At 46.6% G+C, this 15,995-nt stretch overlaps 25 non-coding genes across 25 annotated transcripts; all 25 read right to left on the bottom strand.

Moving 5' to 3' along the window:
• Positions 1-551: 551 nt before the first annotated feature.
• On the bottom strand, positions 552-624 carry Trnar-ccu (transfer RNA arginine (anticodon CCU)). The gene has a single exon. It is a non-coding gene; the product is annotated as a tRNA-Arg (tRNA).
• A 502-nt stretch (positions 625-1,126) lies between these two features.
• Trnar-ccu (transfer RNA arginine (anticodon CCU)) lies at positions 1,127-1,200 on the bottom strand. The gene has a single exon. It is a non-coding gene; the product is annotated as a tRNA-Arg (tRNA).
• Positions 1,201-1,703: 503 nt separating this feature from the next.
• Positions 1,704-1,776, bottom strand: Trnar-ccu (transfer RNA arginine (anticodon CCU)). Its single transcript has one exon. It is a non-coding gene; the product is annotated as a tRNA-Arg (tRNA).
• Positions 1,777-2,278: 502 nt separating this feature from the next.
• Positions 2,279-2,351, bottom strand: Trnar-ccu (transfer RNA arginine (anticodon CCU)). The gene has a single exon. It is a non-coding gene; the product is annotated as a tRNA-Arg (tRNA).
• Positions 2,352-3,428: 1,077 nt separating this feature from the next.
• On the bottom strand, positions 3,429-3,501 carry Trnar-ccu (transfer RNA arginine (anticodon CCU)). The gene has a single exon. It is a non-coding gene; the product is annotated as a tRNA-Arg (tRNA).
• A 502-nt stretch (positions 3,502-4,003) lies between these two features.
• Trnar-ccu (transfer RNA arginine (anticodon CCU)) lies at positions 4,004-4,076 on the bottom strand. The gene has a single exon. It is a non-coding gene; the product is annotated as a tRNA-Arg (tRNA).
• A 503-nt stretch (positions 4,077-4,579) lies between these two features.
• Trnar-ccu (transfer RNA arginine (anticodon CCU)) lies at positions 4,580-4,652 on the bottom strand. The gene has a single exon. It is a non-coding gene; the product is annotated as a tRNA-Arg (tRNA).
• Positions 4,653-5,154: 502 nt separating this feature from the next.
• On the bottom strand, positions 5,155-5,227 carry Trnar-ccu (transfer RNA arginine (anticodon CCU)). The gene has a single exon. It is a non-coding gene; the product is annotated as a tRNA-Arg (tRNA).
• A 502-nt stretch (positions 5,228-5,729) lies between these two features.
• On the bottom strand, positions 5,730-5,802 carry Trnar-ccu (transfer RNA arginine (anticodon CCU)). The gene has a single exon. It is a non-coding gene; the product is annotated as a tRNA-Arg (tRNA).
• Positions 5,803-6,304: 502 nt separating this feature from the next.
• On the bottom strand, positions 6,305-6,377 carry Trnar-ccu (transfer RNA arginine (anticodon CCU)). The gene has a single exon. It is a non-coding gene; the product is annotated as a tRNA-Arg (tRNA).
• A 502-nt stretch (positions 6,378-6,879) lies between these two features.
• On the bottom strand, positions 6,880-6,952 carry Trnar-ccu (transfer RNA arginine (anticodon CCU)). The gene has a single exon. It is a non-coding gene; the product is annotated as a tRNA-Arg (tRNA).
• Positions 6,953-7,454: 502 nt separating this feature from the next.
• Trnar-ccu (transfer RNA arginine (anticodon CCU)) lies at positions 7,455-7,527 on the bottom strand. Its single transcript has one exon. It is a non-coding gene; the product is annotated as a tRNA-Arg (tRNA).
• A 502-nt stretch (positions 7,528-8,029) lies between these two features.
• Positions 8,030-8,102, bottom strand: Trnar-ccu (transfer RNA arginine (anticodon CCU)). Its single transcript has one exon. It is a non-coding gene; the product is annotated as a tRNA-Arg (tRNA).
• Positions 8,103-8,604: 502 nt separating this feature from the next.
• On the bottom strand, positions 8,605-8,677 carry Trnar-ccu (transfer RNA arginine (anticodon CCU)). Its single transcript has one exon. It is a non-coding gene; the product is annotated as a tRNA-Arg (tRNA).
• A 502-nt stretch (positions 8,678-9,179) lies between these two features.
• On the bottom strand, positions 9,180-9,252 carry Trnar-ccu (transfer RNA arginine (anticodon CCU)). Its single transcript has one exon. It is a non-coding gene; the product is annotated as a tRNA-Arg (tRNA).
• Positions 9,253-9,754: 502 nt separating this feature from the next.
• Trnar-ccu (transfer RNA arginine (anticodon CCU)) lies at positions 9,755-9,827 on the bottom strand. The gene has a single exon. It is a non-coding gene; the product is annotated as a tRNA-Arg (tRNA).
• A 502-nt stretch (positions 9,828-10,329) lies between these two features.
• Positions 10,330-10,402, bottom strand: Trnar-ccu (transfer RNA arginine (anticodon CCU)). The gene has a single exon. It is a non-coding gene; the product is annotated as a tRNA-Arg (tRNA).
• A 502-nt stretch (positions 10,403-10,904) lies between these two features.
• Trnar-ccu (transfer RNA arginine (anticodon CCU)) lies at positions 10,905-10,977 on the bottom strand. Its single transcript has one exon. It is a non-coding gene; the product is annotated as a tRNA-Arg (tRNA).
• Positions 10,978-11,479: 502 nt separating this feature from the next.
• Trnar-ccu (transfer RNA arginine (anticodon CCU)) lies at positions 11,480-11,552 on the bottom strand. The gene has a single exon. It is a non-coding gene; the product is annotated as a tRNA-Arg (tRNA).
• A 502-nt stretch (positions 11,553-12,054) lies between these two features.
• Trnar-ccu (transfer RNA arginine (anticodon CCU)) lies at positions 12,055-12,127 on the bottom strand. Its single transcript has one exon. It is a non-coding gene; the product is annotated as a tRNA-Arg (tRNA).
• Positions 12,128-12,629: 502 nt separating this feature from the next.
• Positions 12,630-12,702, bottom strand: Trnar-ccu (transfer RNA arginine (anticodon CCU)). Its single transcript has one exon. It is a non-coding gene; the product is annotated as a tRNA-Arg (tRNA).
• Positions 12,703-13,204: 502 nt separating this feature from the next.
• Positions 13,205-13,277, bottom strand: Trnar-ccu (transfer RNA arginine (anticodon CCU)). The gene has a single exon. It is a non-coding gene; the product is annotated as a tRNA-Arg (tRNA).
• A 502-nt stretch (positions 13,278-13,779) lies between these two features.
• Trnar-ccu (transfer RNA arginine (anticodon CCU)) lies at positions 13,780-13,852 on the bottom strand. Its single transcript has one exon. It is a non-coding gene; the product is annotated as a tRNA-Arg (tRNA).
• Positions 13,853-14,354: 502 nt separating this feature from the next.
• Positions 14,355-14,427, bottom strand: Trnar-ccu (transfer RNA arginine (anticodon CCU)). Its single transcript has one exon. It is a non-coding gene; the product is annotated as a tRNA-Arg (tRNA).
• A 502-nt stretch (positions 14,428-14,929) lies between these two features.
• On the bottom strand, positions 14,930-15,002 carry Trnar-ccu (transfer RNA arginine (anticodon CCU)). The gene has a single exon. It is a non-coding gene; the product is annotated as a tRNA-Arg (tRNA).
• Positions 15,003-15,995: the final 993 nt, after the last annotated feature.

Genomic DNA, 15,995 nt, shown 5'->3' on the forward strand with positions numbered 1-15,995 from the left:
ACAATCCCCGGTTTAGGAGACCGATGCCTTATCCATTAGGCCACAGAGGCTGACTGGCTTTAAGCTGGCGGTGTGCTCGCTCAAATCAACACTTGCCAAGTGTACCCTTCCTGATGCGCTACTCTACGTCTGCAGAGAGTCGGGACGTCGCATGAGCCTTTCCTGTGTGCCTGTACATACTCAGACATATTGAAGTCCAGCCACCTACTTTCCGCTGGCAATTCTTATACCTGCCGTCTTAGGCTATTCCCTTTCTGAACTGTAAGTCCTGCACACAAGACAGGTAAGTGACTATTTCATATGGGTCATACCGTTTACCAACAAGTAATTTTAAAATAGCGTTTCCTTTCACAGCGCCATCACGCTTTGAAACACTTCCGCAGCTACAGGTCGATTGATAATGGCCATCGTTTCGTTTCAGGTTGTCAGTAAGTGTGAATTTTCATATCGTCGTCATACCTGTGATACCTGTAAGCACTCACAAACACCAACTTTCTCAACTATTACACCTGTATGTGGTGAGACTGATTTTGCCCCAGTGAGTAAACGTGTACCTCTGGTGGGACTCGAACCCACAATCCCCGGTTTAGGAGACCGATGCCTTATCCATTAGGCCACAGAGGCTGACTGGCTTTAAGCTGGCGGTGTGCTCGCTCAAATCAACACTTGCCAAGTGTACCCTTCCTGATGCGCTACTCTACGTCTGCAGAGAGTCGGGACGTCGCATGAGCCTTTCCTGTGTGCCTGTACATACTCAGACATATTGAAGTCCAGCCACCTACTTTCCGCTGGCAATTCTTATACCTGCCGTCTTAGGCTATTCCCTTTCTGAACTGTAAGTCCTGCACACAAGACAGGTAAGTGACTATTCATATGGGTCATACCGTTTACCAACAAGTAATTTTAAAATAGCGTTTCCTTTCACAGCGCCATCACGCTTTGAAACACTTCCGCAGCTAACAGGTCGATTGATAATGGCCATCGTTTCGTTTCAGGTTGTCAGTAAGTGTGAATTTTCATATCGTCGTCATACCTGTGATACCTGTAAGCACTCACAAACACCAACTTTCTCAACTATTACACCTGTATGTGGTGAGACTGATTTTGCCCCAGTGAGTAAAACGTGTACCTCTGGTGGGACTCGAACCCACAATCCCCGGTTTAGGAGACCGATGCCTTATCCATTAGGCCACAGAGGGCTGACTGGCTTTAAGCTGGCGGTGTGCTCGCTCAAATCAACACTTGCCAAGTGTACCCTTCCTGATGCGCTACTCTACGTCTGCAGAGAGTCGGGACGTCGCATGAGCCTTTCCTGTGTGCCTGTACATACTCAGACATATTGAAGTCCAGCCACCTTACTTTCCGCTGGCAATTCTTATACCTGCCGTCTTAGGCTATTCCCTTTCTGAACTGTAAGTCCTGCACACAAGACAGGTAAGTGACTATTCATATGGGTCATACCGTTTACCAACAAGTAATTTTAAAATAGCGTTTCCTTTCACAGCGCCATCACGCTTTGAAACACTTCCGCAGCTAACAGGTCGATTGATAATGGCCATCGTTTCGTTTCAGGTTGTCAGTAAGTGTGAATTTTCATATCGTCGTCATACCTGTGATACCTGTAAGCACTCACAAACACCAACTTTCTCAACTATTACACCTGTATGTGGTGAGACTGATTTTGCCCCAGTGAGTAAAACGTGTACCTCTGGTGGGACTCGAACCCACAATCCCCGGTTTAGGAGACCGATGCCTTATCCATTAGGCCACAGAGGCTGACTGGCTTTAATCTGGCGGTGTGCTCGCTCAAATCAACACTTGCCAAGTGTACCCTTCCTGATGCGCTACTCTACGTCTGCAGAGAGTCGGGACGTCGCATGAGCCTTTCCTGTGTGCCTGTACATACTCAGACATATTGAAGTCCAGCCACCTACTTTCCGCTGGCAATTCTTATACCTGCCGTCTTAGGCTATTCCCTTTCTGAACTGTAAGTCCTGCACACAAGACAGGTAAGTGACTATTCATATGGGTCATACCGTTTACCAACAAGTAATTTTAAAATAGCGTTTCCTTTCACAGCGCCATCACGCTTTGAAACACTTCCGCAGCTAACAGGTCGATTGATAATGGCCATCGTTTCGTTTCAGGTTGTCAGTAAGTGTGAATTTTCATATCGTCGTCATACCTGTGATACCTGTAAGCACTCACAAACACCAACTTTCTCAACTATTACACCTGTATGTGGTGAGACTGATTTTGCCCCAGTGAGTAAAACGTGTACCTCTGGTGGGACTCGAACCCACAATCCCCGGTTTAGGAGACCGATGCCTTATCCATTAGGCCACAGAGGCTGACTGGCTTTAAGCTGGCGGTGTGCTCGCTCAAATCAACACTTGCCAAGTGTACCCTTCCTGATGCGCTACTCTACGTCTGCAGAGAGTCGGGACGTCGCATGAGCCTTTCCTGTGTGCCTGTACATACTCAGACATATTGAAGTCCAGCCACCTACTTTCCGCTGGCAATTCTTATACCTGCCGTCTTAGGCTATTCCCTTTCTGAACTGTAAGTCCTGCACACAAGACAGGTAAGTGACTATTCATATGGGTCATACCGTTTACCAACAAGTAATTTTAAAATAGCGTTTCCTTTCACAGCGCCATCACGCTTTGAAACACTTCCGCAGCTAACAGGTCGATTGATAATGGCCATCGTTTCGTTTCAGGTTGTCAGTAAGTGTGAATTTTCATATCGTCCGTCATACCTGTGATACCTGTAAGCACTCACAAACACCAACTTCTCAACTATTACACCTGTATGTGGTGAGACTGATTTTGCCCCAGTGAGTAAAACGTGTACCTCTGGTGGACTCGAACCCACAATCCCCGGTTTAGGAGACCGATGCCTTATCCATTAGGCCACAGAGGCTGACTGGCTTTAAGCTGGCGGTGTGCTCGCTCAAATCAACACTTGCCAAGTGTACCCTTCCTGATGCGCTACTCTACGTCTGCAGAGAGTCGGGACGTCGCATGAGCCTTTCCTGTGTGCCTGTACATACTCAGACATATTGAAGTCCAGCCACCTACTTTCCGCTGGCAATTCTTATACCTGCCGTCTTAGGCTATTCCCTTTCTGAACTGTAAGTCCTGCACACAAGACAGGTAAGTGACTATTCATATGGGTCATACCGTTTACCAACAAGTAATTTTAAAATAGCGTTTCCTTTCACAGCGCCATCACGCTTTGAAACACTTCCGCAGCTAACAGGTCGATTGATAATGGCCATCGTTTCGTTTCAGGTTGTCAGTAAGTTGTGAATTTTCATATCGTCGTCATACCTGTGATACCTGTAAGCACTCACAAACACCAACTTTCTCAACTATTACACCTGTATGTGGTGAGACTGATTTTGCCCCAGTGAGTAAAACGTGTACCTCTGGTGGGACTCGAACCCACAATCCCCGGTTTAGGAGACCGATGCCTTATCCATTAGGCCACAGAGGCTGACTGGCTTTAATCTGGCGGTGTGCTCGCTCAAATCAACACTTGCCAAGTGTACCCTTCCTGATGCGCTACTCTACGTCTGCAGAGAGTCGGGACGTCGCATGAGCCTTTCCTGTGTGCCTGTACATACTCAGACATATTGAAGTCCAGCCACCTACTTTCCGCTGGCAATTCTTATACCTGCCGTCTTAGGCTATTCCCTTTCTGAACTGTAAGTCCTGCACACAAGACAGGTAAGTGACTATTCATATGGGTCATACCGTTTACCAACAAGTAATTTTAAAATAGCGTTTCCTTTCACAGCGCCATCACGCTTTGAAACACTTCCGCAGCTAACAGGTCGATTGATAATGGCCATCGTTTCGTTTCAGGTTGTCAGTAAGTGTGAATTTTCATATCGTCGTCATACCTGTGATACCTGTAAGCACTCACAAACACCAACTTTCTCAACTATTACACCTGTATGTGGTGAGACTGATTTTGCCCCAGTGAGTAAAACGTGTACCTCTGGTGGGACTCGAACCCACAATCCCCGGTTTAGGAGACCGATGCCTTATCCATTAGGCCACAGAGGCTGACTGGCTTTAAGCTGGCGGTGTGCTCGCTCAAAATCAACACTTGCCAAGTGTACCCTTCCTGATGCGCTACTCTACGTCTGCAGAGAGTCGGGACGTCGCATGAGCCTTTCCTGTGTGCCTGTACATACTCAGACATATTGAAGTCCAGCCACCTACTTTCCGCTGGCAATTCTTATACCTGCCGTCTTAGGCTATTCCCTTTCTGAACTGTAAGTCCTGCACACAAGACAGGTAAGTGACTATTCATATGGGTCATACCGTTTACCAACAAGTAATTTTAAAATAGCGTTTCCTTTCACAGCGCCATCACGCTTTGAAACACTTCCGCAGCTAACAGGTCGATTGATAATGGCCATCGTTTCGTTTCAGGTTGTCAGTAAGTGTGAATTTTCATATCGTCGTCATACCTGTGATACCTGTAAGCACTCACAAACACCAACTTTCTCAACTATTACACCTGTATGTGGTGAGACTGATTTTGCCCCAGTGAGTAAAACGTGTACCTCTGGTGGGACTCGAACCCACAATCCCCGGTTTAGGAGACCGATGCCTTATCCATTAGGCCACAGAGGCTGACTGGCTTTAAGCTGGCGGTGTGCTCGCTCAAATCAACACTTGCCAAGTGTACCCTTCCTGATGCGCTACTCTACGTCTGCAGAGAGTCGGGACGTCGCCATGAGCCTTTCCTGTGTGCCTGTACATACTCAGACATATTGAAGTCCAGCCACCTACTTTCCGCTGGCAATTCTTATACCTGCCGTCTTAGGCTATTCCTTTCTGAACTGTAAGTCCTGCACACAAGACAGGTAAGTGACTATTCATATGGGTCATACCGTTTACCAACAAGTAATTTTAAAATAGCGTTTCCTTTCACAGCGCCATCACGCTTTGAAACACTTCCGCAGCTAACAGGTCGATTGATAATGGCCATCGTTTCGTTTCAGGTTGTCAGTAAGTGTGAATTTTCATATCGTCGTCATACCTGTGATACCTGTAAGCACTCACAAACACCAACTTTCTCAACTATTACACCTGTATGTGGTGAGACTGATTTTGCCCCAGTGAGTAAAACGTGTACCTCTGGTGGGACTCGAACCCACAATCCCCGGTTTAGGAGACCGATGCCTTATCCATTAGGCCACAGAGGCTGACTGGCTTTAAGCTGGCGGTGTGCTCGCTCAAATCAACACTTGCCAAGTGTACCCTTCCTGATGCGCTACTCTACGTCTGCAGAGAGTCGGGACGTCGCATGAGCCTTTCCTGTGTGCCTGTACATACTCAGACATATTGAAGTCCAGCCACCTACTTTCCGCTGGCAATTCTTATACCTGCCGTCTTAGGCTATTCCCTTTCTGAACTGTAAGTCCTGCACACAAGACAGGTAAGTGACTATTCATATGGGTCATACCGTTTACCAACAAGTAATTTTAAAATAGCGTTTCCTTTCACAGCGCCATCACGCTTTGAAACACTTCCGCAGCTAACAGGTCGATTGATAATGGCCATCGTTTCGTTTCAGGTTGTCAGTAAGTGTGAATTTTCATATCGTCGTCATACCTGTGATACCTGTAAGCACTCACAAACACCAACTTTCTCAACTATTACACCTGTATGTGGTGAGACTGATTTTGCCCCAGTGAGTAAAACGTGTACCTCTGGTGGGACTCGAACCCACAATCCCCGGTTTAGGAGACCGATGCCTTATCCATTAGGCCACAGAGGCTGACTGGCTTTAATCTGGCGGTGTGCTCGCTCAAATCAACACTTGCCAAGTGTACCCTTCCTGATGCGCTACTCTACGTCTGCAGAGAGTCGGGACGTCGCATGAGCCTTTCCTGTGTGCCTGTACATACTCAGACATATTGAAGTCCAGCCACCTACTTTCCGCTGGCAATTCTTATACCTGCCGTCTTAGGCTATTCCCTTTCTGAACTGTAAGTCCTGCACACAAGACAGGTAAGTGACTATTCATATGGGTCATACCGTTTACCAACAAGTAATTTTAAAATAGCGTTTCCTTTCACAGCGCCATCACGCTTTGAAACACTTCCGCAGCTAACAGGTCGATTGATAATGGCCATCGTTTCGTTTCAGGTTGTCAGTAAGTGTGAATTTTCATATCGTCGTCATACCTGTGATACCTGTAAGCACTCACAAACACCAACTTTCTCAACTATTACACCTGTATGTGGTGAGACTGATTTTGCCCCAGTGAGTAAAACGTGTACCTCTGGTGGGACTCGAACCCACAATCCCCGGTTTAGGAGACCGATGCCTTATCCATTAGGCCACAGAGGCTGACTGGCTTTAAGCTGGCGGTGTGCTCGCTCAAATCAACACTTGCCAAGTGTACCCTTCCTGATGCGCTACTCTACGTCTGCAGAGAGTCGGGACGTCGCATGAGCCTTTCCTGTGTGCCTGTACATACTCAGACATATTGAAGTCCAGCCACCTACTTTCCGCTGGCAATTCTTATACCTGCCGTCTTAGGCTATTCCCTTTCTGAACTGTAAGTCCTGCACACAAGACAGGTAAGTGACTATTCATATGGGTCATACCGTTTACCAACAAGTAATTTTAAAATAGCGTTTCCTTTCACAGCGCCATCACGCTTTGAAACACTTCCGCAGCTAACAGGTCGATTGATAATGGCCATCGTTTCGTTTCAGGTTGTCAGTAAGTGTGAATTTTCATATCGTCGTCATACCTGTGATACCTGTAAGCACTCACAAACACCAACTTTCTCAACTATTACACCTGTATGTGGTGAGACTGATTTTGCCCCAGTGAGTAAAACGTGTACCTCTGGTGGGACTCGAACCCACAATCCCCGGTTTAGGAGACCGATGCCTTATCCATTAGGCCACAGAGGCTGACTGGCTTTAAGCTGGCGGTGTGCTCGCTCAAATCAACACTTGCCAAGTGTACCCTTCCTGATGCGCTACTCTACGTCTGCAGAGAGTCGGGACGTCGCATGAGCCTTTCCTGTGTGCCTGTACATACTCAGACATATTGAAGTCCAGCCACCTACTTTCCGCTGGCAATTCTTATACCTGCCGTCTTAGGCTATTCCCTTTCTGAACTGTAAGTCCTGCACACAAGACAGGTAAGTGACTATTCATATGGGTCATACCGTTTACCAACAAGTAATTTTAAAATAGCGTTTCCTTTCACAGCGCCATCACGCTTTGAAACACTTCCGCAGCTAACAGGTCGATTGATAATGGCCATCGTTTCGTTTCAGGTTGTCAGTAAGTGTGAATTTTCATATCGTCGTCATACCTGTGATACCTGTAAGCACTCACAAACACCAACTTTCTCAACTATTACACCTGTATGTGGTGAGACTGATTTTGCCCCAGTGAGTAAAACGTGTACCTCTGGTGGGACTCGAACCCACAATCCCCGGTTTAGGAGACCGATGCCTTATCCATTAGGCCACAGAGGCTGACTGGCTTTAATCTGGCGGTGTGCTCGCTCAAATCAACACTTGCCAAGTGTACCCTTCCTGATGCGCTACTCTACGTCTGCAGAGAGTCGGGACGTCGCATGAGCCTTTCCTGTGTGCCTGTACATACTCAGACATATTGAAGTCCAGCCACCTACTTTCCGCTGGCAATTCTTATACCTGCCGTCTTAGGCTATTCCCTTTCTGAACTGTAAGTCCTGCACACAAGACAGGTAAGTGACTATTCATATGGGTCATACCGTTTACCAACAAGTAATTTTAAAATAGCGTTTCCTTTCACAGCGCCATCACGCTTTGAAACACTTCCGCAGCTAACAGGTCGATTGATAATGGCCATCGTTTCGTTTCAGGTTGTCAGTAAGTGTGAATTTTCATATCGTCGTCATACCTGTGATACCTGTAAGCACTCACAAACACCAACTTTCTCAACTATTACACCTGTATGTGGTGAGACTGATTTTGCCCCAGTGAGTAAAACGTGTACCTCTGGTGGGACTCGAACCCACAATCCCCGGTTTAGGAGACCGATGCCTTATCCATTAGGCCACAGAGGCTGACTGGCTTTAAGCTGGCGGTGTGCTCGCTCAAATCAACACTTGCCAAGTGTACCCTTCCTGATGCGCTACTCTACGTCTGCAGAGAGTCGGGACGTCGCATGAGCCTTTCCTGTGTGCCTGTACATACTCAGACATATTGAAGTCCAGCCACCTACTTTCCGCTGGCAATTCTTATACCTGCCGTCTTAGGCTATTCCCTTTCTGAACTGTAAGTCCTGCACACAAGACAGGTAAGTGACTATTCATATGGGTCATACCGTTTACCAACAAGTAATTTTAAAATAGCGTTTCCTTTCACAGCGCCATCACGCTTTGAAACACTTCCGCAGCTAACAGGTCGATTGATAATGGCCATCGTTTCGTTTCAGGTTGTCAGTAAGTGTGAATTTTCATATCGTCGTCATACCTGTGATACCTGTAAGCACTCACAAACACCAACTTTCTCAACTATTACACCTGTATGTGGTGAGACTGATTTTGCCCCAGTGAGTAAAACGTGTACCTCTGGTGGGACTCGAACCCACAATCCCCGGTTTAGGAGACCGATGCCTTATCCATTAGGCCACAGAGGCTGACTGGCTTTAATCTGGCGGTGTGCTCGCTCAAATCAACACTTGCCAAGTGTACCCTTCCTGATGCGCTACTCTACGTCTGCAGAGAGTCGGGACGTCGCATGAGCCTTTCCTGTGTGCCTGTACATACTCAGACATATTGAAGTCCAGCCACCTACTTTCCGCTGGCAATTCTTATACCTGCCGTCTTAGGCTATTCCCTTTCTGAACTGTAAGTCCTGCACACAAGACAGGTAAGTGACTATTCATATGGGTCATACCGTTTACCAACAAGTAATTTTAAAATAGCGTTTCCTTTCACAGCGCCATCACGCTTTGAAACACTTCCGCAGCTAACAGGTCGATTGATAATGGCCATCGTTTCGTTTCAGGTTGTCAGTAAGTGTGAATTTTCATATCGTCGTCATACCTGTGATACCTGTAAGCACTCACAAACACCAACTTTCTCAACTATTACACCTGTATGTGGTGAGACTGATTTTGCCCCAGTGAGTAAAACGTGTACCTCTGGTGGGACTCGAACCCACAATCCCCGGTTTAGGAGACCGATGCCTTATCCATTAGGCCACAGAGGCTGACTGGCTTTAAGCTGGCGGTGTGCTCGCTCAAATCAACACTTGCCAAGTGTACCCTTCCTGATGCGCTACTCTACGTCTGCAGAGAGTCGGGACGTCGCATGAGCCTTTCCTGTGTGCCTGTACATACTCAGACATATTGAAGTCCAGCCACCTACTTTCCGCTGGCAATTCTTATACCTGCCGTCTTAGGCTATTCCCTTTCTGAACTGTAAGTCCTGCACACAAGACAGGTAAGTGACTATTCATATGGGTCATACCGTTTACCAACAAGTAATTTTAAAATAGCGTTTCCTTTCACAGCGCCATCACGCTTTGAAACACTTCCGCAGCTAACAGGTCGATTGATAATGGCCATCGTTTCGTTTCAGGTTGTCAGTAAGTGTGAATTTTCATATCGTCGTCATACCTGTGATACCTGTAAGCACTCACAAACACCAACTTTCTCAACTATTACACCTGTATGTGGTGAGACTGATTTTGCCCCAGTGAGTAAAACGTGTACCTCTGGTGGGACTCGAACCCACAATCCCCGGTTTAGGAGACCGATGCCTTATCCATTAGGCCACAGAGGCTGACTGGCTTTAATCTGGCGGTGTGCTCGCTCAAATCAACACTTGCCAAGTGTACCCTTCCTGATGCGCTACTCTACGTCTGCAGAGAGTCGGGACGTCGCATGAGCCTTTCCTGTGTGCCTGTACATACTCAGACATATTGAAGTCCAGCCACCTACTTTCCGCTGGCAATTCTTATACCTGCCGTCTTAGGCTATTCCCTTTCTGAACTGTAAGTCCTGCACACAAGACAGGTAAGTGACTATTCATATGGGTCATACCGTTTACCAACAAGTAATTTTAAAATAGCGTTTCCTTTCACAGCGCCATCACGCTTTGAAACACTTCCGCAGCTAACAGGTCGATTGATAATGGCCATCGTTTCGTTTCAGGTTGTCAGTAAGTGTGAATTTTCATATCGTCGTCATACCTGTGATACCTGTAAGCACTCACAAACACCAACTTTCTCAACTATTACACCTGTATGTGGTGAGACTGATTTTGCCCCAGTGAGTAAAACGTGTACCTCTGGTGGGACTCGAACCCACAATCCCCGGTTTAGGAGACCGATGCCTTATCCATTAGGCCACAGAGGCTGACTGGCTTTAATCTGGCGGTGTGCTCGCTCAAATCAACACTTGCCAAGTGTACCCTTCCTGATGCGCTACTCTACGTCTGCAGAGAGTCGGGACGTCGCATGAGCCTTTCCTGTGTGCCTGTACATACTCAGACATATTGAAGTCCAGCCACCTACTTTCCGCTGGCAATTCTTATACCTGCCGTCTTAGGCTATTCCCTTTCTGAACTGTAAGTCCTGCACACAAGACAGGTAAGTGACTATTCATATGGGTCATACCGTTTACCAACAAGTAATTTTAAAATAGCGTTTCCTTTCACAGCGCCATCACGCTTTGAAACACTTCCGCAGCTAACAGGTCGATTGATAATGGCCATCGTTTCGTTTCAGGTTGTCAGTAAGTGTGAATTTTCATATCGTCGTCATACCTGTGATACCTGTAAGCACTCACAAACACCAACTTTCTCAACTATTACACCTGTATGTGGTGAGACTGATTTTGCCCCAGTGAGTAAAACGTGTACCTCTGGTGGGACTCGAACCCACAATCCCCGGTTTAGGAGACCGATGCCTTATCCATTAGGCCACAGAGGCTGACTGGCTTTAAGCTGGCGGTGTGCTCGCTCAAATCAACACTTGCCAAGTGTACCCTTCCTGATGCGCTACTCTACGTCTGCAGAGAGTCGGGACGTCGCATGAGCCTTTCCTGTGTGCCTGTACATACTCAGACATATTGAAGTCCAGCCACCTACTTTCCGCTGGCAATTCTTATACCTGCCGTCTTAGGCTATTCCCTTTCTGAACTGTAAGTCCTGCACACAAGACAGGTAAGTGACTATTCATATGGGTCATACCGTTTACCAACAAGTAATTTTAAAATAGCGTTTCCTTTCACAGCGCCATCACGCTTTGAAACACTTCCGCAGCTAACAGGTCGATTGATAATGGCCATCGTTTCGTTTCAGGTTGTCAGTAAGTGTGAATTTTCATATCGTCGTCATACCTGTGATACCTGTAAGCACTCACAAACACCAACTTTCTCAACTATTACACCTGTATGTGGTGAGACTGATTTTGCCCCAGTGAGTAAAACGTGTACCTCTGGTGGGACTCGAACCCACAATCCCCGGTTTAGGAGACCGATGCCTTATCCATTAGGCCACAGAGGCTGACTGGCTTTAATCTGGCGGTGTGCTCGCTCAAATCAACACTTGCCAAGTGTACCCTTCCTGATGCGCTACTCTACGTCTGCAGAGAGTCGGGACGTCGCATGAGCCTTTCCTGTGTGCCTGTACATACTCAGACATATTGAAGTCCAGCCACCTACTTTCCGCTGGCAATTCTTATACCTGCCGTCTTAGGCTATTCCCTTTCTGAACTGTAAGTCCTGCACACAAGACAGGTAAGTGACTATTCATATGGGTCATACCGTTTACCAACAAGTAATTTTAAAATAGCGTTTCCTTTCACAGCGCCATCACGCTTTGAAACACTTCCGCAGCTAACAGGTCGATTGATAATGGCCATCGTTTCGTTTCAGGTTGTCAGTAAGTGTGAATTTTCATATCGTCGTCATACCTGTGATACCTGTAAGCACTCACAAACACCAACTTTCTCAACTATTACACCTGTATGTGGTGAGACTGATTTTGCCCCAGTGAGTAAAACGTGTACCTCTGGTGGGACTCGAACCCACAATCCCCGGTTTAGGAGACCGATGCCTTATCCATTAGGCCACAGAGGCTGACTGGCTTTAATCTGGCGGTGTGCTCGCTCAAATCAACACTTGCCAAGTGTACCCTTCCTGATGCGCTACTCTACGTCTGCAGAGAGTCGGGACGTCGCATGAGCCTTTCCTGTGTGCCTGTACATACTCAGACATATTGAAGTCCAGCCACCTACTTTCCGCTGGCAATTCTTATACCTGCCGTCTTAGGCTATTCCCTTTCTGAACTGTAAGTCCTGCACACAAGACAGGTAAGTGACTATTCATATGGGTCATACCGTTTACCAACAAGTAATTTTAAAATAGCGTTTCCTTTCACAGCGCCATCACGCTTTGAAACACTTCCGCAGCTAACAGGTCGATTGATAATGGCCATCGTTTCGTTTCAGGTTGTCAGTAAGTGTGAATTTTCATATCGTCGTCATACCTGTGATACCTGTAAGCACTCACAAACACCAACTTTCTCAACTATTACACCTGTATGTGGTGAGACTGATTTTGCCCCAGTGAGTAAAACGTGTACCTCTGGTGGGACTCGAACCCACAATCCCCGGTTTAGGAGACCGATGCCTTATCCATTAGGCCACAGAGGCTGACTGGCTTTAATCTGGCGGTGTGCTCGCTCAAATCAACACTTGCCAAGTGTACCCTTCCTGATGCGCTACTCTACGTCTGCAGAGAGTCGGGACGTCGCATGAGCCTTTCCTGTGTGCCTGTACATACTCAGACATATTGAAGTCCAGCCACCTACTTTCCGCTGGCAATTCTTATACCTGCCGTCTTAGGCTATTCCCTTTCTGAACTGTAAGTCCTGCACACAAGACAGGTAAGTGACTATTCATATGGGTCATACCGTTTACCAACAAGTAATTTTAAAATAGCGTTTCCTTTCACAGCGCCATCACGCTTTGAAACACTTCCGCAGCTAACAGGTCGATTGATAATGGCCATCGTTTCGTTTCAGGTTGTCAGTAAGTGTGAATTTTCATATCGTCGTCATACCTGTGATACCTGTAAGCACTCACAAACACCAACTTTCTCAACTATTACACCTGTATGTGGTGAGACTGATTTTGCCCCAGTGAGTAAAACGTGTACCTCTGGTGGGACTCGAACCCACAATCCCCGGTTTAGGAGACCGATGCCTTATCCATTAGGCCACAGAGGCTGACTGGCTTTAATCTGGCGGTGTGCTCGCTCAAATCAACACTTGCCAAGTGTACCCTTCCTGATGCGCTACTCTACGTCTGCAGAGAGTCGGGACGTCGCATGAGCCTTTCCTGTGTGCCTGTACATACTCAGACATATTGAAGTCCAGCCACCTACTTTCCGCTGGCAATTCTTATACCTGCCGTCTTAGGCTATTCCCTTTCTGAACTGTAAGTCCTGCACACAAGACAGGTAAGTGACTATTCATATGGGTCATACCGTTTACCAACAAGTAATTTTAAAATAGCGTTTCCTTTCACAGCGCCATCACGCTTTGAAACACTTCCGCAGCTAACAGGTCGATTGATAATGGCCATCGTTTCGTTTCAGGTTGTCAGTAAGTGTGAATTTTCATATCGTCGTCATACCTGTGATACCTGTAAGCACTCACAAACACCAACTTTCTCAACTATTACACCTGTATGTGGTGAGACTGATTTTGCCCCAGTGAGTAAAACGTGTACCTCTGGTGGGACTCGAACCCACAATCCCCGGTTTAGGAGACCGATGCCTTATCCATTAGGCCACAGAGGCTGACTGGCTTTAAGCTGGCGGTGTGCTCGCTCAAATCAACACTTGCCAAGTGTACCCTTCCTGATGCGCTACTCTACGTCTGCAGAGAGTCGGGACGTCGCATGAGCCTTTCCTGTGTGCCTGTACATACTCAGACATATTGAAGTCCAGCCACCTACTTTCCGCTGGCAATTCTTATACCTGCCGTCTTAGGCTATTCCCTTTCTGAACTGTAAGTCCTGCACACAAGACAGGTAAGTGACTATTCATATGGGTCATACCGTTTACCAACAAGTAATTTTAAAATAGCGTTTCCTTTCACAGCGCCATCACGCTTTGAAACACTTCCGCAGCTAACAGGTCGATTGATAATGGCCATCGTTTCGTTTCAGGTTGTCAGTAAGTGTGAATTTTCATATCGTCGTCATACCTGTGATACCTGTAAGCACTCACAAACACCAACTTTCTCAACTATTACACCTGTATGTGGTGAGACTGATTTTGCCCCAGTGAGTAAAACGTGTACCTCTGGTGGGACTCGAACCCACAATCCCCGGTTTAGGAGACCGATGCCTTATCCATTAGGCCACAGAGGCTGACTGGCTTTAATCTGGCGGTGTGCTCGCTCAAATCAACACTTGCCAAGTGTACCCTTCCTGATGCGCTACTCTACGTCTGCAGAGAGTCGGGACGTCGCATGAGCCTTTCCTGTGTGCCTGTACATACTCAGACATATTGAAGTCCAGCCACCTACTTTCCGCTGGCAATTCTTATACCTGCCGTCTTAGGCTATTCCCTTTCTGAACTGTAAGTCCTGCACACAAGACAGGTAAGTGACTATTCATATGGGTCATACCGTTTACCAACAAGTAATTTTAAAATAGCGTTTCCTTTCACAGCGCCATCACGCTTTGAAACACTTCCGCAGCTAACAGGTCGATTGATAATGGCCATCGTTTCGTTTCAGGTTGTCAGTAAGTGTGAATTTTCATATCGTCGTCATACCTGTGATACCTGTAAGCACTCACAAACACCAACTTTCTCAACTATTACACCTGTATGTGGTGAGACTGATTTTGCCCCAGTGAGTAAAACGTGTACCTCTGGTGGGACTCGAACCCACAATCCCCGGTTTAGGAGACCGATGCCTTATCCATTAGGCCACAGAGGCTGACTGGCTTTAATCTGGCGGTGTGCTCGCTCAAATCAACACTTGCCAAGTGTACCCTTCCTGATGCGCTACTCTACGTCTGCAGAGAGTCGGGACGTCGCATGAGCCTTTCCTGTGTGCCTGTACATACTCAGACATATTGAAGTCCAGCCACCTACTTTCCGCTGGCAATTCTTATACCTGCCGTCTTAGGCTATTCCCTTTCTGAACTGTAAGTCCTGCACACAAGACAGGTAAGTGACTATTCATATGGGTCATACCGTTTACCAACAAGTAATTTTAAAATAGCGTTTCCTTTCACAGCGCCATCACGCTTTGAAACACTTCCGCAGCTAACAGGTCGATTGATAATGGCCATCGTTTCGTTTCAGGTTGTCAGTAAGTGTGAATTTTCATATCGTCGTCATACCTGTGATACCTGTAAGCACTCACAAACACCAACTTTCTCAACTATTACACCTGTATGTGGTGAGACTGATTTTGCCCCAGTGAGTAAAACGTGTACCTCTTTTTTTTTTTTTTTTTTTTTTTTTTTTTTTTTTTTTTTTTTTCCCAACTCCCCTTATAGCCCGGCCTTGCGCTCTCCAAGTTATGCCTTCTTCGGCGAGCTTCATCAGCTATAAATAAACGGTGCTGCTTGCAAACAGAAAAGACGAATTGTTGCACTGTCCATTCAGTGGAAAAACCGTAAACTTCTCGGTATGGTTCCTTGGAAGACGTTGGTGTTCAAGATGAAGTGATGAAATCGGAGATACGGGATTGCTGCGAGGAAAGTTTCTTGTGGCTGTCCACCGCTAGTGAAGCATCAAAGGAAAACTAAAATCCACTTGAAGTGAAAGTGCAGGCCTATATTGACAGCTAAGCAGTCGCTTCGCGCCTTCACGCCTTAAAATAAAAAATGAAAGAATAACAGCGCATCAGGCGCTTTACACCTAAACTCAATAAAAAGAATAAAATTTAAAAAAAAGAAGAAAAGCAATGACTGCCTGAGTT

This window comes from Schistocerca serialis, chromosome 1, assembly GCF_023864345.2.
Source record: "Schistocerca serialis cubense isolate TAMUIC-IGC-003099 chromosome 1, iqSchSeri2.2, whole genome shotgun sequence".
NCBI classification, from domain to species: Eukaryota; Metazoa; Arthropoda; class Insecta; order Orthoptera; family Acrididae; genus Schistocerca; species Schistocerca serialis.